The sequence below is a fragment of the Staurois parvus genome, unplaced genomic scaffold (genome assembly GCF_062004578.1).
Source record: "Staurois parvus isolate SC_StPar_1 unplaced genomic scaffold, SC_StPar_1.0 ptg000575l, whole genome shotgun sequence".
Classification (NCBI taxonomy): domain Eukaryota; kingdom Metazoa; phylum Chordata; class Amphibia; order Anura; family Ranidae; genus Staurois; species Staurois parvus.
In genome coordinates this window covers 241,395-262,833 of record NW_028318371.1, presented here as the reverse complement: position 1 = coordinate 262,833, position 21,439 = coordinate 241,395, and the positions used below count along the sequence as shown (strand labels likewise).

Below are 21,439 nucleotides of genomic sequence, written 5' to 3'. Positions count from 1 at the left end.
CAGATCAGTATCCCAAAACCTCTACCAGGATAGTTGGAAACGTTATAGCGATGTACCATTGTACTCCCTGAGCACTGCTCAGAGGTGCCAGCATCTATGCACTCACAGCAAAGTCGCATACTCCATCACAAAGGATCTCTAGAAACTCTGATGATTGGAAAGTATATAAAGACACATTGTAGCAGTAAGGTTTTCCCTATTAGACCACCATTCAGAAGCCAAGCAAGTGAGACTCAGGTGGGCGGAGCTGGGAACTCACCAAGATCTCACTGCTGGAGTGGCCGTTAGCTGGTGGTTGATTCAGCCTACTGTCATCCATCCAGAACTGAAATGGGACAATTTTGGATGGATAGAGGCTCCACAGAAAGACGATAAAAGTACAAATACAATCATTCACAATAGCATAGCAGCAATGGCACCATACACACCAAACACAACATCTGTGACTACCCTCCCAGGTGGCAGCGCTGCCGCTTGACGATTGGTTGCTCAGGCACCCAGTTGCATGACACAGGGAAAGAGATGTCAGCCATATATAAACTCCATGTTGTGACTTAAGCTGGCCAAAGATTGATCGCCATTCGACCGGTTCAGGTTCAGCAGGGACTGGTCAAATTTTGATCAATGTGTGGCCACTTCCACTTGAAAGGATTCAATCTAATGATCTTCTGTTGAACGGGCTCGTTGGATAATTTCCCTCGATCAGCCAAATTTACTACCATCTTACCTTACCCTATACTTGACAACATGGACTAAGAATGATTGAATCCAGAGACAGCCAGGCAGTCAACATTTTCAGGTCACCAATCTGTGCAGGTTCCTTGAAGGCATCTCCTTCAAGGTGGCCACACACACATATCTTTATCTCCCAGCCCATCTATCAGACTGGACGCCATTACCCTTCCCCACAGCTCACCGCAGAATGGTTCCATGAGCAGAAGGACGAGCCCAGTGGCTCCTGCAGGTCTTCTTGGAACAAGAACGATGGAGAGGTCAGCGCCATCCAGACGTTTCGCCCCCAGGTCCCAGTGTCCTGAAGCACTGGAAGGTACAGATTCCATGTGGCTGGCCAATGTGTCGGCGCGATGTGGCCGTGGTGTCTACATAGATGGTGGTAAGACATTGTGTCTCCTTCACAGGCTCCCCGTGTCACCGCGCAGCACAGACGGATGGTCCATCTGATCCATCGTCTGGGTGACTCTGATCCGCCTCACGCTGCGTCCGGCGCATCAGAGGTTTGTCATGGTGACACAGAGGGAGGGAGACCGTCATTTAATCCTGTCACCAGACCCAAACCCCTCATTAAAAACTTCAATCGCCTCTCCTGCCGCTATGAATCTTTTCCCTTTTGAAGAGGAGAGGGAGAGAAAACAGAGTGGTGGCAGAGAAAGACCAAGTGGTCCTTCAAGTCTGTTCCTTTCAGATTTTACCATTCTCGTCTGAGTATAGATCCAAGTTTCTCCAAATCTTGTGTAAATCTACGTACTGGTGCTTGCTCCGGCAGCACATACACTAAAATTTGAACCATACAAAGAAAGTTGGCCCCTGTGCAAGGATGACACGCAAATTCGTGAAGCGTTCCACAGAAAATAAATAAATAAATCTACTTACTGTTGACCAACTTCCTAGTTCTGCTGGAAGTCTATTCTTAGCATCAACTCCTCTTTCTATAAAATACAACTTTCTAAGGTTAGTTTTGGGCTTTCCTCCTCTAGTTTGAGGTCATGTCCCCGTGTTCTTGACCTTGGCTTCATATTGAAACTACTGCCCCTCCTCAACCATATTCACAGCTTTCATGTATATATAGGTTTCAGACATGTCCATCCTTTCATCCTTCCCATTCTTTCCTCCAGACTGGACATATTAAGTTCCTGAAGTCTCTCCTGATATGTTTTATCCCTCATACCTTTCACCACTTTCGTTGCCCATCTCTGGATTCGTTCTATTTTATTAATGTCTGTTTGTGAGATCTCCAGAACTGGACACAGTATTCTAAATGAGGTCTACCTAAAGATCTATATAGAGGAATCAGGACCTCCTTCCTCCTGCTGGTGATCCCTCTAGTGATATAAAGATCTATATAGAGGAATCAGGACCTCCTTCCTCCTGCCGGTGACCCCTCTAGTGATATAAAGATCTATATAGAGGAATCAGGACCTCCTTCCTCCTGATGGTGACCCCTCTAGTGATATAAAGATCTATATAGAGGAATCAGGACCTCCTTCCACCTGATGGTGACCCCTCTAGTGATATAAGGATCTATATAGAGGAATCAGGACCTCCTTCCTCCTGCCGGTGACCCCTCTAGTGATATAAGGATCTATATAGAGGAATCAGGACCTCCTTCCTCCTGCCGGTGACCCCTCTAGTGGTATAAAGATCTATATAGAGGAATCAGGACCTCCTTCCTCCTGCCGGAGACCCCTCTAGTGGTATAAAGATCTATATAGAGGAATCAGGACCTCCTTCCTCCTGCCGGAGACCCCTCTAGTGGTATAAAGATCTATATAGAGGAATCAGGACCTCCTTCCTCTTGCTGGTGATACCTCTAGTGATATAAAGATCTATATAGAGGAATCAGGACCTCCTTCCTCCTGCAGGTGATCCCTCTAGTGATATAAAGATCTATATAGAGGAATCAGGACCTCCTTCCTCCTGCTGGTGACCCCTCTAAGGATATAAAGATCTATATAGAGGAATCAGGACCTCCTTCCTCCTGCAGGTGATCCCTCTAGTGATATAAAGATCTATATAGAGGAATCAGGACCTCCTTCCTCCTCCTGGTGATCCCTCTAGTGGTATACAGATCTATATAGAGGAATCAGGACCTCCTTCCTCCTGCCAGTGACCCCTCTAGTGATATAAAGATCTATAAAGAGGAATCAGGACCTCCTTCCTCCTGCCGGTAACCCCTCTAGTGATATAAAGATCTATATAGGGGAATCAGGACCTCCTTCCTCCTGCTGGTGACCCCGCTAAGGATATAAAGATCTATATAGAGGAATCGGGACCTCCTTCCTCCTGCTGGTGACCCCTCCAGTGATATAAAGATCTATATAGAGGAATCAGGAACTCCTTCCTCCTGCTGGTGACCCCTCTAGTGATATAAAGATCAATATAGGGGAATCAGGACCTCTTTCCTCTTGCTGGTGACCCCTCTAAGGATATAAAGATCTATATAGAGGAATCAGGACCTCCTTCCTCCTGCAGGTGATCCCTCTAGTGATATAAAGATCTATATAGAGGAATCAGGACCGCCTTCCTCCTCCTGGTGATCCCTCTAGTGGTATACAAATCTATATAGAGGAATCAGGACCTCATTCCTCCTGCCGGTGACCCCGCTAAGGATATAAAGATCTATATAGAGGAATCAGGACCTCCTTCCTCCTGCTGGTGACCCCTCTAGTGATATAAAGATCTATATAGGGGAATCAGGACCTTCTTCCTCCTGCTGGTGACCCCTCTAGTGATATAAAGATCTATATACGGGAATCAGGACCTCTTTCCTCTTGCTGGTGACCCCTCTAGTGGTATAAAGATCTATATAGAGGAATAAGGACCTCCTTCCACCTGATGGTGACCCCTCTAGTGATATAAAGATCTATATAGAGGAATCAGGACCTCCTTCCTCCTGCCGGTGATCTCTCTACTGTTATAAAGATCTATATAGAGGAATCAGGACCTCCTTCCTCCTGCCGGTGACCCCGCTAAGGATATAAAGATCTATATAGAGGAATCAGGACCTCCTTCCTCCTGCAGGTGATCCCTCTAGTGATATAAAGATCTATATAGGGGAATCAGGACCTCTTTCCTCTTGCTGGTGACCCCTCTAGTGATATAAAGATCTATATAGAGGAACCAGGACCTCCTTCCTCCTGCTGGTGATCTCTCTTCTGTTATAAAGATCTATATAGAGGAATCAGGACCTCCTTCCTCCTGCAGGTGATCCCTCTAGTGATATAAAGATCTATATAGAGGAATCAGGACCTCCTTCCTCCTCCTGGTGATCCCTCTAGTGGTATACAAATCTATATAGAGGAATCAGGACCTCCTTCCTCCTGCCAGTGACCCCTCTAGTGATATAAAGATCTATAAAGAGGAATCAGGACCTCCTTCCTCCTGCCGGTAACCCCTCTAGTGATATAAAGATCTATATAGGGGAATCAGGACCTCCTTCCTCCTGCTGGTGACCCCGCTAAGGATATAAAGATCTATATAGAGGAATCGGGACCTCCTTCCTCCTGCTGGTGACCCCTCCAGTGATATAAAGATCTATATAGAGGAATCAGGAACTCCTTCCTCCTGCTGGTGACCCCTCTAGTGATATAAAGATCAATATAGGGGAATCAGGACCTCTTTCCTCTTGCTGGTGACCCCTCTAAGGATATAAAGATCTATATAGAGGAATCAGGACCTCCTTCCTCCTGCAGGTGATCCCTCTAGTGATATAAAGATCTATATAGAGGAATCAGGACCGCCTTCCTCCTCCTGGTGATCCCTCTAGTGGTATACAAATCTATATAGAGGAATCAGGACCTCATTCCTCCTGCCGGTGACCCCGCTAAGGATATAAAGATCTATATAGAGGAATCAGGACCTCCTTCCTCCTGCTGGTGACCCCTCTAGTGATATAAAGATCTATATAGGGGAATCAGGACCTTCTTCCTCCTGCTGGTGACCCCTCTAGTGATATAAAGATCTATATACGGGAATCAGGACCTCTTTCCTCTTGCTGGTGACCCCTCTAGTGGTATAAAGATCTATATAGAGGAATAAGGACCTCCTTCCACCTGATGGTGACCCCTCTAGTGATATAAAGATCTATATAGAGGAATCAGGACCTCCTTCCTCCTGCCGGTGATCTCTCTACTGTTATAAAGATCTATATAGAGGAATCAGGACCTCCTTCCTCCTGCCGGTGACCCCGCTAAGGATATAAAGATCTATATAGAGGAATCAGGACCTCCTTCCTCCTGCAGGTGATCCCTCTAGTGATATAAAGATCTATATAGGGGAATCAGGACCTCTTTCCTCTTGCTGGTGACCCCTCTAGTGATATAAAGATCTATATAGAGGAACCAGGACCTCCTTCCTCCTGCTGGTGATCTCTCTTCTGTTATAAAGATCTATATAGAGGAATCAGGACCTCCTTCCTCCTGCAGGTGATCCCTCTAGTGATATAAAGATCTATATAGAGGAATCAGGACCTCCTTCCTCCTCCTGGTGATCCCTCTAGTGGTATACAAATCTATATAGAGGAATCAGGACCTCCTTCCTCCTGCCAGTGACCCCTCTAGTGATATAAAGATCTATAAAGAGGAATCAGGACCTCCTTCCTCCTGCCGGTGACACCTCTAGTGATATAAAGATCTATATAGAGGAATCAGGACCTCCTTCATCCTGCTGGTGATCTCTCTACTGTTATAAAGATCTATATAGAGGAATCAGGACCTCCTTCCTCTTGCTGGTGGCCCCTCTAGTGATATAAAGATCTATATACGGGAATCAGGACCTCCTTCCTCCTGCCGGTGGCCCCTCTAGTGATATAAAGATCTATATAGAGGAATCAGGACCTCCTTCCTCCTGCTGGTGATCTCTCTACTGTTATAAAGGTCTATATAGGGGAATCAGGACCTCCTTCCTCCTGCTGGTGGCCCCTCTAGTGATATAAAGATCTATATAGAGGAATCAGGACCTCCTTCCTCCTGATGGTGACCCCGCTAAGGATATAAAGATCTATATAGAGGAATCGGGACCTCCTTCCTCCTGCTGGTGACCCCTCTAGTGATATAAAGATCTATATAGAGGAATCAGGACCTCCTCCCTCCTGTTGGTGGTATAAAGATCTATATAGAGGAATCAGGACCTCCTTCCTCCTGCTGGTGACCCCTCTAGTGATATAAAGATCTATATAGAGGAACCAGGACCTCCTTCCTCCTGCTGGTGATCTCTCTTCTGTTATAAAGATCTATATAGAGGAATCAGGACCTCCTTCCTCCTGCAGGTGATCCCTCTAGTGATATAAAGATCTATATAGAGGAATCAGGACCAACTTCCTCCTCCTGGTGATCCCTCTAGTGGTATACAAATCTATATAGAGGAATCAGGACCTCCTTCCTCCTGCCAGTGACCCCTCTAGTGATATAAAGATCTATAAAGAGGAATCAGGACCTCCTTCCTCCTGCCGGTGACCCCTCTAGTGATATAAAGATCTATATAGAGGAATCAGGACCTCCTTCATCCTGCTGGTGATCTCTCTACTGTTATAAAGATCTATATAGAGGAATCAGGACCTCCTTCCTCCTGCCGGTGACCCCGCTAAGGATATAAAGATCTATATAGAGGAATCAGGACCTCCTTCCTCCTGCTGGTGACCCCTCTAAGGATATAAAGATCTATATAGAGGAATCAGGACCTCCTTCCTCCTGCTGGTGACCCTTCTGGCAATGAACCTCATTCTATTCACTTTCCTCACTACCAGATCACACTGTTTGCCCATTTTGCATTTATCTGAAACTGGGGTCAAGTAAAAGAAAACATTCAGATGATTCTGAGAGAAGTCCAAAATGTGATCCACTACCTCAGAATTCTGAGATACCGTCTCATAATAATATCAGAGTGCTCTAAGATATTATCTCAGTATTCTAATGTATTATCTCAGACTTCCAGGAAACTATGTTGGAATCACCAACTTTTTTCCTTTGTCTTTTTGTTTTGTTATTTTTCATTGTCCCCATTGTTCTTTTATAAAAGCAGGAATTCAGCCTGTGGTGTATTTGTGTACTTTTAATGTATTTATTGTATACTTTTTTTTATATTAAATGTATGCAGTGAAATGTCACAACCCAGAATACACGGTAATTTCACATCCAAACATTTATAATAAAGATGGTTTTTGTGTTTCAAATGAATAAATTCAATACCTTTGTTTAAAAATAGGAACTTCCTTCACTCTCTCAATCAACATTGACTATTTTTAATCCATATGCTGCTAGCATTAGTAAATTGTTTATATTTATATCACATTTACTTTAAATAGTTCTTTATTACATTTCATTAGTCATTTCCTGGTTTACATATATGGGCAAATTATGTCATACATCCCAGGAGTCCTCCAGAGGGGACGGTACTCAGCTCAGCCTATGCCTGAAATAAGGGCAGATGGATTCCAGGAAGAAAATGATTCAATAATCATCTGCCCTTACTCAGAAATGCTAGGGGAGGGGTTCTAAATAATTTCTCAGAAAAAAAAAAAAAAGAATGGAACCAATGAACCTCATTCTATTCACTTTCCTCGCTACCAGATCACACTGTTGGCCCCAGTTTCGGATAAATGCAAAATGTGCAAAGTAAAAGAAAACATTCGGATGATTCTGAGAGAAGTCCAAAATGTGACCCACTACCTCAGAATTCTGAGATACCAGGAGTCTTCAGGAGGGGAGAGTTCACAGCTCAGCCTATGCCTGAGCGAAGGGCAGGTGAATTCCAGGAAGTAGATGATAGATTTAGTCCAATAAACTGAATTTTATATGTAAAAGGTTCATTTACTTATTGGGGGAATTTTTACCATTTAATCTAAATAACTGAAAAATACGTTAAGAAATAAGTGAGAGCTTCTAAGAAAAAGCTGCTAGCACCAAAAAGGTGACACACCAACCTAATAAAATTGTACAGAAAGAAGAATAGTGCAGCATTAAATCATACTAAATAAAAATACCTTATATATGAAAAATCATCAATACATGATACAAAGATGTGCAAAAAAAAAAAAAAATATTGCTCTCAATTAATATACCCAAATAAAACATTAATCCGTAAATCACACGTGGACTGATGACAAATATCACCGTCTTGATTATCAGTCCATGTGTGATTTGTGGATTAATGTTTTATTTGGGTATATTAATTGAGAGCGATTTCTTTTTTTTTTGCACATCTTTGTATCATGTATTGATGATTTTTACATGAATCCACAAATCACATATGGACCGATATTCAAACGGTGATAACAAATTATCACCAATTGATTATCGGTCCATATGTGATTTACGGATTAATATAAAAATCATCAATACATGATACAAAGATGTGCAAAAAAAAAAAGAAATCGCTCTCTCAATTAATATACCCAAATAAAAGGGTATATTAATTGAGAGTAATTTTTTTTGCACATCATGTATTGATGATTTTTCATAGATAAGGTATTTTTATTTAAGTAGGCAATAGTAAATAAGGGCCTTCCATAAGCATGGTAAGAGTTCGATTTTTTTTATGGACTATTACGAGTAAAAGAAAAAAGTACTGAAAACAATTAAAATTCCTAAACCCCACATTCACTATATCCGCTCTCCCCGGACCCCGCATTCACTATATTCGCTCTCCCCGGACCCCGCATTCACTATATCCGCTCTCCCCGGACCCCGCATTCACTATATCCGCTCTCCCCGGACCCCGCATTCACTATATCCGCTCTCCCCGGACCCCACATTCACTATATCCCCTCTCCCCGGACCCCGCATTCATTATATCCACTCTCTCTGGACCCCGCATTCACTATATCCACTCTCTCTGGACCCTACATTCACTATATCCGCTCTCCCCGGACCCCGCATTCACTATATCCGCTCTCCCCGGACCCCGCATTCACTATATCCGCTCTCCCCGGACCCCGCATTCACTATATCCGCTCTCCCCGGACCCCGCATTCATTATATCCACTCTCTCTGGACCCCGCATTCACTATATCCGCTCTCCCCGGACCCCGCATTCACTATATCCGCTCTCCCCGGACCCTACATTCACTATATCCGCTCTCCCCGGACCCCGCATTCACTATATCCGCTCTCCCCGGACCCCGCATTCACTATATCCGCTCTCCCCGGACCCCGCATTCACTATATCCGCTCTCCGCGGACCCCGCATTCACTATATCCGCTCTCCCCGGACCCCGCATTCACTATATCCGCTCTCCCCGGACCCCGCATCCACTATATCCGCTCTCCCCGGACCCCGCATTCACTATATCCGCTCTCCCCGGACCCCGCATTCACTATATCCGCTCTCCCCGGACCCCGCATTCACTATATCCGCTCTCCCCGGACCCTGCATTCACTATATCCGGTCTCCCCGGACCCCGCATTCACTATATCCGCTCTCCCCGGACCCCGCATTCACTATATCCGCTCTCCCCGGACCCCGCATTCACTATATCCGCTCTCCCCGGACCCCGCATTCACTATATCCGCTCTCCCCGGACCCTGCATTCACTATATCCGCTCTCCCCGAACCCCGCATTCACAATATCCACTCTCCCCGGACCCTGCATTCACTATATCCGCTCTCCCCGGACCCCGCATTCACTATATCCGCTCTCCCCGGACCCCGCATTCACAATATCCACTCTCCCCGGACCCTGCATTCACTATATCCGCTCTCCCTGGACTCTGCATTCACTATATCTGGTCTCCCACAGCACACAGAACGTAGAAATGCAATTATTTTAGTAAATATAAACTGGTAAATACCTTTTCTCATCAGCAGTGTATAGCAGTCTTGTGACTTCTATCAGTGTCCAGCAGAGCACTGCTTACAGCTTGTAGGAGTTTTCTTTACGCTCTAGGAGGATGCAGAACCCCTGACCTCTGTCTGGACAGTGCTGATTGGCCCTGTGCTGATCACATGCACTCTGCCAAGGAAAAAAAACTCACTAGCAATACACACCAAACTGAGCATTTGCAGAGCGACTCCACATGATATGTCTTATCAGGAGATAAGGGGGACACTGGAGAGGATCAGAGAAGTCAGGATCCAACTGTATTTTTTCACAATGCAGAGGATTAACCCCTTAGGTTCCACAGTGAGTATAACAAGCATGCTTTAATGCATCTACAGACTGATCTCTTAGATTGTAAGCTCCCAGGATCAGGGCCCTCCTATCCCTCTTGTATTGAACTGTATTGTTGCTGTATTGTCTCCCGTTATATTGTAAAGTGCTGAGCAAACTGTTGGCGCCATAAATCCTGTATAGTAATAATAATTTTACTGTTGTGGGTTTATTAACACTTTAAAGAACTCATACAGTACATCAGTATTATTATTATACAGGATTTATATATTATTATTATACAGGATTTATATATTATTATTATACAGGATTTATATATTATTATTATACAGGATTTATGGCGCCAACAGTTTGCTCAGCGCTTTACAATATAACAGGAGACAATACAGCAACAATACAGTTCAATACAAGAGGGTTAGGAGGGCCCTGATCCTGGGAGCTTACAATCTAGGAGGGAGGGCTAGTGGTACAAAAAGGTAATAACTGTGGGGGATGGACTGGTTGGAAGAGTAGAAGATTCCATTATTAGCTGAGGGCAGGATAGGCTTCCCTGAAGAGAGAGGTTTCCAGAGATCGCCTAAAAGTGAGCAGAGTAGGCGATAGTCTGATAAATTGGGTTAGAGAGTTCCAGAGGATGGGGGAAGCTCTGGAGAAGTCCTGGAGACGAGCAAGGGAGCTAAAGAGCAGGAGGTCTTGCGAGGAGCGGAGAGTACGGTGTGGGTGATATTTAGAGACAAGATCGTTGATATAATTTGGGGCGGAGTTATAAATGGCTTTTTTTTTTATAAATACGATTTATAGGGTATTTGAGGATTAATACACATACAAACAAATCACAGATCAGTACAGAAGGTGTGTTGAAACAGACGGTTGGCACTTCCTTCATTATACAGCTTTTATTCCCACGACTTATTTATGACTTTGCTTTCTCTTGCAGCAACACTGCATACCTAAAAATATCCTGAGCCCCATCCCAGGCCGGCACACCTCCGAGAGGTCACTCCGGGAATCCGGTACAATGGCAGGTGGGGTGACTAGTAGGGATTCTGCAGAGTGACTCAGAAAGAAGCCTCTGTAGGGCTCTCCAGGTGAGCTCGGCGCAGACCCGCTCGCCATCTCCGCCCGGATTATCATGGGTGCCAGGCAGCAGTACCAACCTCATGAATAGTAATAGCGATCTCACACTGCGCTGACATCACACTTCCATCTGGATCGTGAGTCACCCGAGATTATCGCACAAGTCACCCGACTCCAGAGACAGGATGGGCAGCGGTGGGCGAGAGCTCCTTATAGAGGGGCCAACGGTGCGCTCAGGGCACAGAGGGGTTGAAGCTGAACTCCAGACAGATATTAAGGGTCCGTTCACATATTTCCAGAGCGCGCGTCACGCTTGTGGAACCGTTCATTGTTAATGGCACACCAAATGCAGCAAGCATTTCACTATGTCAAAATGGGTGGCTGAAAAATGAGGGACCCTCAAGCTGAAAAAGCTACATGAGGGACTTTGGCACACTTGTCGCACGTAAGGTGAAAACAAGATTAGATGCAACGCTCGCCAAACTCCTCCTACAGGATTAACCAGTGCTCTGCTGGACACTAATAGAAGTCATAAGACTGCTATATACTGCTGATGAGAAATGGTATTTAGCAGTTTATGTTTAATAAAATAATTGCATTTCCATGTTCTGCATGCAGAGTCCGGGGAGAGCGGGTTTAGTGGACGCGGGGTCCGGGGAGAGCGGGTTTAGCGGACGCGGGGTCCGGGGAGAGCGGGTTTAGCGGACGCGGGGTCCGGGGGTTTAGCGCACGCGGGGTCCAGGGGTGTAGCGCACGCAGGGTCCGGGGGTGTAGCGCACGCAGGGTCCGGGGGTGTAGCGCACGCAGGGTCCGGGGGGGTAGCGCACGCAGGGTCCGGGGGGGTAGCGCACGCAGGGTCCGGGGGGGTAGCGCACGCAGGGTCCGGGGGGGTAGCGCACGCAGGGTCCGGGGGGGTAGCGCACGCAGGGTCCGGGGGTGTAGCGCACGCAGGGTCGGGGGTGTAGCGCACGCAGGGTCCGGGGGTGTAGCGCACGCAGGGTCCGGGGGTGTAGCGCACGCAGGGTCCGGGGGGGTAGCGCACGCAGGGTCCGGGGGGGTAGCGCACGCAGGGTCCGGGGGGGTAGCGCACGCAGGGTCCGGGGGTGTAGCGCACGCAGGGTCGGGGGTGTAGCGCACGCAGGGTCCTGGGTTTAGAACCACTTAAATGCATTTTCTGCATTAAAGGATAAGTTCATCTTTTATAAACATGTTACACCCATATTCAGGGTGTAACATGTTACGAATAGACCAATTCCCCCCCCCCCCACCCCCCGGTCTGGACAGGAAGAGGGTGAAAGTGTCCGGACATGAAGTGGTTAAAAAAAAAAAAAAAGTACCATTACTGTCAAGTATCAATTCCCATACAGATACAATGAGATATATGTAGGATACCAGGCTGTGGATTTATACTTCATACTCTGTGCTAGGAGAACAATTTGATACATTGTATATAATTTATACAAGTCTATATACAGAGCTAATATCCCCACATTTATAGACAGGACTTATTTTGGATGTATTTGTATGTGAATGGACACTTTGTATTTGTTCTAGGAGAACACATTGGAGATATATTGTATATATTTTAGTATATATTTTAAACATGTGAGTGTGTGTGAAGCTGGATATATTTCTCGTTGATTGATCTCTGCTGTTTTAGTTGGACTTCCGCTGTCCAATAAGACTTCCATTGGTTAGTAAAGACACTCTTATTGAACATGATGAAGGCAGTAGGTGGAGCCTAGCCATCAAGTCAGGGAAAGTCAGGCACCGTTAAAGCGAAACTAAATCAGAGAGGTGCACAGGGTTGAGTTTTAGGACTAATAATGGTAATGCCCCATGTACCCGGGACACTTCTGAACGATGGAAACTGACTGCTGGAAAACTTTGTTTAAAAAACGTCTGTTTAGCCGTATATGCACGTTTGCGTTTAGAAGCGTTTTTTTAAAGAGAAGCACAGGAGAACCTCCCAAATGCCCAGAAGGCACTGAAAAGTGGTAAATTATGAACTATTTCAGACTGTTTCAGAGAAATACAGAGAGTAGAAGCAGAGACAGCAGTATGTGTGGAGATTAGCTTAGGTGTGAGTTGCTCATTAACATTTCTCCAAGGTTGGGAAAGCTGTCTGGTGGAGAGAGTCATTAACCACGTCACGGCGGCACCTCCCAGCCCTTTAAGAGTTTCAGAAGCCGGGACGGGCGGAGTTTAGGGATCATTTGACCACCGTGACGCTTTGTCACGGTGGTCACATGATCGGGAAAGGTCTCAGCACATATGTATTTTGTATATTGAATGCAAATGTGCGGCCGCTTGGCATCTAGGCCCAGACGCCGGGAGGCTGCACATTTGTGTGCGGCCAGTGTAAAGGAGTTAAGGCCACCTGGCAGGGGGTCTTCATGAGGAATGTGAGGTGTGAATGGTCATTAACATATCTTTTGTTTCCAAGGGTGGGAGAGGTCTGAGGTGTGAATGGTCATTAACATATCTTTTGTTTCCAAGGGTGGGAGAGGTCTTAGGTGTGAATGGTCATTAACATATCTTTTGTTTCCAAGGGTGGGAGAGGTCTGAGATGTGAATTGGTCATTAACATATCTTTTGTTTCCAAGGGTGGGAGAGGTCTGAGGTGTGAATTGGTCATTAACATATCTTTTGTTTCCAAGGGTGGGAGAGGTCTGAGGTGTGAATGGTCATTAACATATCTTTTGTTTCCAAGGGTGGGAAAGGTCTGAGATGTGAATTGGTCATTAACATATCTTTTGTTTCCAAGGGTGGGAGAGGTCTGAGGTGTGAATGGTCATTAACATATCTTTTGTTTCCAAGGGTGGGAGAGGTCTGAGGTGTGAATGGTCATTAACATATCTATTGTTTCCAAGGGTGGGAGAGGTCTGAGGTGTGAATTGGTCATTAACATATCTTTTGTTTCCAAGGGTGGGAGAGGTCTGAGGTGTGAATGGTCATTAACATATCTTTTGTTTCCAAGCGTGGGAGAGGTCTGAGGTGTGAATGGTCATTAACATATCTTTTGTTTCCAAGGGTGGGAGAGGTCTTAGGTGTGAATGGTCATTAACATATCTTTTGTTTCCAAGGGTGGGAGAGGTCTGAGATGTGAATGGTCATTAACATATCTTTTGTTTCCAAGGGTGGGAGAGGTCTGAGGTGTGAATGGTCATTAACATATCTTTTGTTTCCAAGGGTGGGAGAGGTCTGAGATGTGAATTGGTCATTAACATATCTTTTGTTTCCAAGGGTGGGAGAGGTCTGAGGTGTGAATTGGTCATTAACATATCTTTTGTTTCCAAGGGTGGGAGAGGTCTGAGGTGTGAATGGTCATTAACATATCTTTTGTTTCCAAGGGTGGGAAAGGTCTGAGATGTGAATTGGTCATTAACATATCTTTTGTTTCCAAGGGTGGGAGAGGTCTGAGGTGTGAATTGGTCATTAACATATCTTTTGTTTCCAAGGGTGGGAGAGGTCTGAGGTGTGAATGGTCATTAACATATCTTTTGTTTCCAAGGGTGGGAGAGGTCTGAGGTGTGAATGGTCATTAACATATCTTTTGTTTCCAAGGGTGGGAGAGGTCTGAGATGTGAATTGGTCATTAACATATCTTTTGTTTCCAAGGGTGGGAGAGGTCTGAGGTGTGAATTGGTCATTAACATATCTTTTGTTTCCAAGGGTGGGAGAGGTCTGAGGTGTGAATGGTCATTAACATATCTTTTGTTTCCAAGGGTGGGAGAGGTCTGAGGTGTGAACTGGTCATTACCTTGTGTGACAAGCTTGGTGGGAACATCCTGTGTTCAGTGTTTTGACCATTTGAGTACCTTGAAAACGCTTTGCATGCATTTTTCATGATGAAAAAAGGCTCGGGAACTGGAACAGTTAAAAAAAATTTCAGACGGCAACGCGATTTGCCGCATTTACAAGCGTTTTGCATTTGAAACACTGATAAAATTGACTTTTATCATCATTATTATTGAGTTTTCTGCGTTCAAAAAAACAACTATAAACTCAAATGCCTGTAAACAACTGTAAATGAAGACGTGTACATGGACACATAGGAAAACATTAGGGAGGGTTCAGGGGCTGCTGAAAAAAAACGCAGAACAGCTCCTAAACGTGACATTAATCAGCTGCAGTGTACATGAACCCTAAGAGTGGACATATTATGGGGAGTTTTATATTGAGTAGATTCCTGTTAAATAGTTGCATGAAAAGAGTTTTCTTCAGAAATTAGCTAAAAAAATTCCACTTTCACAGATCTGTGTTGAACACGGTGATGGTCTGAGGCACAGATCGATTTTGTAAAAAGAAAAAAAAAAATTCAGAAAAAAACGAACTTGCACTTTATTTCTGACCACAGATTACCAGATTCTTCTATAAGATCCTGGACAGGAAGTCACCTGGGTGCATAAAAAAAAAAAATCTTCCCTCCCCACTGAATCCCCAGCAACCCTTCCAGTAGACATTGCTGGTTGGGAATGAGATAATTTTTACATGAAGGAACTTGTAATTTATGACTCCCGGCCTTCTAACAGTACAGCTCCGCTCCCTGCCTGAGAGGCACAAACCCTGTGAGAGAAGGCAGCGATGGAAGCAGCCATATCATTCCCCAACACACATTTTCCACTGCAGTTACTCTGTGAACCCATTCAGCTTTATTAGAACTAACACACTGCAGAAGAGGGAGGAGTGGCTGCTTCCATCATAGCCTTCTCACATGGGGTTTTTGGACACATTTCTATAAGCTGTGACCCCCAAGCGATATTTTTTTTTTTTTTTTTGGGGGGGGGGTCTTTGCTCTGTGATGGATGCCCCATGGACAACATCTGGAATCTGCACAGGAAACTAAGGCCTACTCGCACTTACTGTATGTACAGTGGGGATCGAAAGTTTGGGCACCCCAGCTAAAAATTTGTATTAATGTGCATAAAGAAGCCAAGGAAAGATGGAAAAATCTCCAAAAGGCATCAAATTACAGATTAGACATTCTTATAATATGTCAACAAAAGTTAGATTTTATTTCCATCATTTACACTTTCAAAATAACAGGAAACAAAAAAATGGCATCTGCAAAAGTTTGGGCCCCCTGCAGAATTTATAGCATGCACTGCCCCCTTTGCCAAGCTGAGACCTGCCAGTGTCATGGATTGTTCTCAATCATCGTCTGGGAAGACCAGGTGATGTCAATCTCAAAGGTTTGAAATGCCCAGACTCATCTGACCTTGCCCCAACAATCAGCACCATGGGTTCTTCTAAGCAGTTGTCTAGAAAACTGAAACTGAAAATAGTTGACGCTCACAAAGCTGGAGAAGGCTATAAGAAGATAGCAAAGCGTTTTCAGATGTCAATATCCTCTGTTCGGAATGTAATTAAGAAATGGCTGTCATCAGGAACAGTGGAAGTTAAAGCAAGATCTGGAAGACCAAGAAAAATATCAGACAGAACAGTTCGCAGGATTGTGAGAAAAACAATCCAAAACCCACGTTTGACTGCACGATCCCTCCAGAAAGATCTGGCAGACACTGGAGTTGTGGTACACTATTCCACTATAAAGAGATACTTGTACAAATATGGTCTTCATGGAAGAGTCATCAGAAGAAAACCTCTTCTACGTCCTCACCACAAAAATCATCGTTTGAACTTTGCAAATGAACATATAGACAAGCCTGATGCATTTTGGAAACAAGTTCTGTGGACCGATGAGGTTAAAATTGAACTTTTTGGTCGGAATGAGCAAAGGTACGTTTGGAGAAGAAGGGGCACAGAATTTAATGAAAAGAACCTCTGTCCAACTGTTAAGCATGGGGTTAGATCAATCATGCTTTGGGGTTGTGTTGCAGCCAGTGGCACAGGGAACATCTCACGAGTAGAAGGAAAAATGGATTCAATAAAATTTCAGCAAATTTTGGATAGTAACTTGATGCCATCTGTGAAAAAGCTGAAGTTAAAGAGAGGATGGCTTCTACAAATGGATAATGATCCTAAACACACCTCGAAATCCACGGGGGATTACATCAAGAGGCGTAAACTGAAGGTTTTGCCATGGCCTTCACAATCTCCTGACCTCAACATCATTGAAAATCTATGGATAGACCTTAAAAGAGCCGTGCGTGACAGACAGCCCAGAAATCTCAAAGAACTGGAAGACTTTTGTAAGGAAGAATGGGCAAAGATACCTCAAACAAGAATTGAAAGACTCTTGGCTGGCTACAAAAAGCGTTTACAAGCTGTGATACTTGCCAAAGGGGGCAGTACAAGATATTAACTCTGCAGGGTGCCCAAACTTTTGCAGACGCCATTTTTTTTGTTTTCTGTTATTTTGAAAGTGTAAATGATGGAAATAAAATCTAACTTTTGTTGACATATTATAAGAATGTCTAATCTGTAATTTGATGCCTTTTGGAGATTTTTCCATCTTTCCTTGGCTTCTTTATGCACATTAATACAATTTTTTAGCTGGGGTGCCCAAACTTTCGATCCCCACTGTACATAAGTGCATTGCCTGTATACTGGGATCTCAACAAGTCCAATGAATGCGTCTTTCCAATTATTAAAAAAAAAAAAAAAATGGACGAGGCTCTAGCCTATCAACACTCTACTAAAGAAAATTATTTCTGAGTTTCATATCGAGAGTTCCTCTCACTTCCTGTCTGTTAAAACGTTGTCAGCAAAAAACAGGAAGTGAAGGTAAATCTCACTAATGGAGCCCAGCATAGCATTAACACCCTGACAGGGGTTCTAACCCTTTCCTACTCCATGTAGCACCCTCCTAATCAGCTAGGGGGAACTAGACCTCAATTGTCAGCCAGAAACTGTTGAGTAACAGCCTGGGTGTGATAGCTAGCTGGGGTCAAACCTTGGTCAGAGCTGAGAGACTCTGCAGACCAGGCCTCTGGAGTTTCCCCCTGCCCTAGAACTTTGGAGAAAGGTCTCAAAGCAGTGGGTGGATCTGAGGAGTGGCTGATCTGCACTTTTGAGGGAGCCTGGCCAATCTGAAGCAGGAGGCTTGGCGAGGGGCCAGGACAACCCTTCAAAGTGATTGAGCCTGCTCAGCTGCAGGAGAGTTCGGGTGGAAGACAAAGGAAGATGCGAGGTTGAAGGTAGGAGGGGTGGGGGGCCCAGATGGAGAGAGGGGCTCACCTACAGGCAGTGGAGATGAGAAGGTGGAAAACTTGGGACTTTACCGGTCCCCTGAAAAAGGACCATGTTGCAGGGGAGGAGCGTCCCAGCTAGAAGGCCTGGTAGCAGCCACCAACCCACATGAAGTACAGGAGAAGCACTGACAGGGCTTCTAATCCTTTCCTACTCCATGTAGCACCCTGCTAGTCAGCTAGGGGGAGCTAGACCTCAATTGTCAGCCAGAAAGGCGCAGTAGCAGCCTGGGTGTGATAGCTAGCACGGGTCAAACCTTGGTCAGAGCTGAGAGGCTCTGCAGACCAGTCCTCTGGAGTTTCCCCCTGCCCTAGAACTTTGGAGAAAGGTCTCGAAGCAGTGGGTGGATCTGAGGAGTGGCTGATCTGCACTTTTGAGGGAGCGTGGCCAATCCCCAGCAGGAGGCTTGGCAAGGGGCCAGGGCAACCCTTTAAAGTGATTAAGCCTGTTCAGCTGCAGGAGAGTTCGGGTGAAGACAAAGAGGAAGATGCCAGGCTGAAGGCAGGAGGGGTGGGGGGGCCAGATGGAGAGAGGGGCTCACCTACAAGCAGTGGAGCTGGGATGGTGGAAAACGTGCGACTTCACCGGTCCCCTGAAAGAGGACCACCTATGTGGCAGGGGAGGAGCGGCCCAGCTAGAAGGCCTGGTAACAGCTACCAACCCACAAGCAGTACAGGAGAAGCACTGAGTGAGTAGACCTCCTGGGCAGGATAGGGGGAAGGAGCACTCTGGTGGGAAACCAGATTTGCCACCCATTAATCTTTTAAAAGGGACAGGCACCGGATCCCTTGCTCCAGACAGCTGGGTAGAGGAAGAGGAGTCTATCTAGGGTCTGGGTTGGTACACTAGGAGACGCTGGCTAGCTCTCCAACAGAGACTGTGTTCCAGTGGAGGCTTTTAAATAGTTCCATGAAATTGTCCTCCATTCCATTGGGCATCCTGTACACCCCTAAGCCTATCCCAGTTCAAATCCCCCTAATCAAATCACAAAAACAAAGCTCAAGGACTGATCTCTGACTCCGGGATGCAAGTCTGTGTGAAAATGCGTGTTGCTGGACTGTGCAGGGATATAGGGGAACCCAGGGGCGGACTGACAACATATGGGGCCCCCGGGCGATAGGGGATCATGGGGCCCCTGTGCCCTTGCCCAAACTCAAAAAAGCCTATGAAAAAGGTACCAGGGGCATCTCATGGGGCTCCCTACTGACCCCGGGCCCTCAGGCAGTGCCCGAGTTTCCAAATGGTCAGTCCGCCCCTGGGGGAACCCGAAATCTTTGCAACTCCTAAGGGGGCAGTGCTACATCCATATTAAAGTAAATATTCTAACAAACCTGATTGGCGTGTGTGGAGGGGGGACAAGAGACCCCCTAGATTCGATTTCCACCTTCTCCTGACACTCCCTCCATCATTACAGACAACCAGAAATGTGCTCGCTATGGAGGGGGAACCTGACGACGTGAGATATTCCTGTCTGGAACGCGACGCTCTAATACATTTTTTTCTCTTTAATAAGCAAAACAGTAATTATGGTTGAAGAGCGGCTCAGCCTTTGTTTGGGTTAGACAAGTTCTGATCAGCCAGACGGCGAATGACGCGAAATCCTGGGTATAAAATACAGAGCCGACCGCCCCAACATGCCACACCGCCGATGCCCCAGAGGGTGATGGGAAAACAAGCCGCTGTCACGTGCAACCGGCAGGGATGGTCTGTACGCGGATTGGGGAGCGGATGTCACCAGATTTCTCTACTCAGAAGAAAACTTCAGCCAAAAGATTGTCTAATCACCAGAAAAATCCGATACAGAATAGGATTACTGTCTGCAGCAAACTGAGGGAGACTCCCCACCTGGGCAGAACTACAAATCCCACCATGCTCTAGAGAAGTCCACCATAACACAGCGCAGTGGGCAGAGTCAGCAGGTCTGAGATTTCCTCATTTATAAATATAGTAACCGATTCTTGTCACATTAGGGATCATTCGCAACAGTTGGCAGTGGTGTGTTTATTTCATGTGCTGCCCTAGGCAACACTAAATTTGTGCCCCTACCCCACCCCACCACCCTACCGCCACCCTACCGCCACCCTACCGCCACCACCAACACAGCCCATCACTGTAAACCCCCCCCCCCCATCAAACCCACCACAGCCCATCACTGTAAACCGCCCGCCCATCCAACCCACCGCCACCACCACAGCCTATCACAGCAATCCCCCCGCCCATCCAACCCACCGCCACAGTCCATCACTGTAAACCCCCCCACCCATCCAACCCACCGCCACCACCAGAGCCTATCACTGCAATCCCCCCGCCCATCTAACCCACCGCCACCACCACAGTCCATCACTGTAAACCCCCCGCCCATCTAACCCACCGCCACCACCAGAGCCTATCACAGCAATCCCCCCGCCCATCTAACCCACCGCCACCACCACAGCCATCACTGTAAACCCCCCCCAATCCAACCCACCGCCACCACCATCACTGTAAACCCCCCCCATCCAACCCACCGTCACCAGCACAGCCATCACTGTAAACCCCCCCCCCCAATCCAACCCACCGCCACCACCACAGCCATCACTGTAAAACCCCCCCCCAATCCAACCCACCGCCACCACCACAGCCTATCACTGCAATCCCCCCCCCCCAATCCAACCCACCGCCACCACCACAGCCTATCACTGATATCCCCCCGCCCATCCAACCCACCGCCACCACCACAGCCTATCACTGCAATCCCCCCGCCCATCCAACCCACCGCCACCACCACAGCCTATCACTGCAATCCCCCCGCCCATCCAACCCACCGCCACCACCACAGCCTATCACTGCAATCCCCCCGCCCATCCAACCCACAGCCTATCACTGTAAACGCCCCACCCATCCAACCCACCGCCACCACCACCAGAGCCTATCACTGCAATCGCCACCACCCCCACTCGCTGCCACCACCACCGGCCAAAACACATCCATCACCGCCATCCCCCCTCCCGCCTGCTGCGACCACCAAAATTGCAGTCTCTTTGCAGCATCTTGAAGGTCAGGTTCACACGTGTGCATTTTTTTATGCATTTTGCAGGAACGCAATGCATGCCATTTATCATGATTTCCTATGGATCACGTTCACATCTAGGCGTTTTTTGGAAAGGGTCAGGGACTTTTTTTCCCACAGCAGTTTGCTTTTCAGTCCAACAGACTTCAATGGAACCGCATTTAAAAACCATCTTCAAAATCCCCCACTGTATGACCCCCACATCCTCCCCACTATTATACCCCCTCAACAACCCCTACTGTGTGACCCCACCTCCATACCCCCTCAATATTCCCCCACTGTATGACCCCCACCTCCATACCCTCCCCACTATTATA

The 21,439-nt window shown here is 46.4% G+C and overlaps 1 protein-coding gene and 1 non-coding gene across 2 annotated transcripts in view; one reads left to right on the top strand and one right to left on the bottom strand.

The window, feature by feature from the left end:
• The window catches only part of SACK1H (scaffolding CK1 anchoring protein H), a 137,678-nt gene that overhangs the window by 93,521 nt on the left and 22,718 nt on the right, over positions 1-21,439 (bottom strand). The gene's annotated exons all lie outside the window — the stretch shown is intronic.
• Positions 1,489-1,590, top strand: LOC149450292 (U6 spliceosomal RNA). Its single transcript, XR_016315267.1, has one exon. It is a non-coding gene; the product is annotated as a U6 spliceosomal RNA (small nuclear RNA).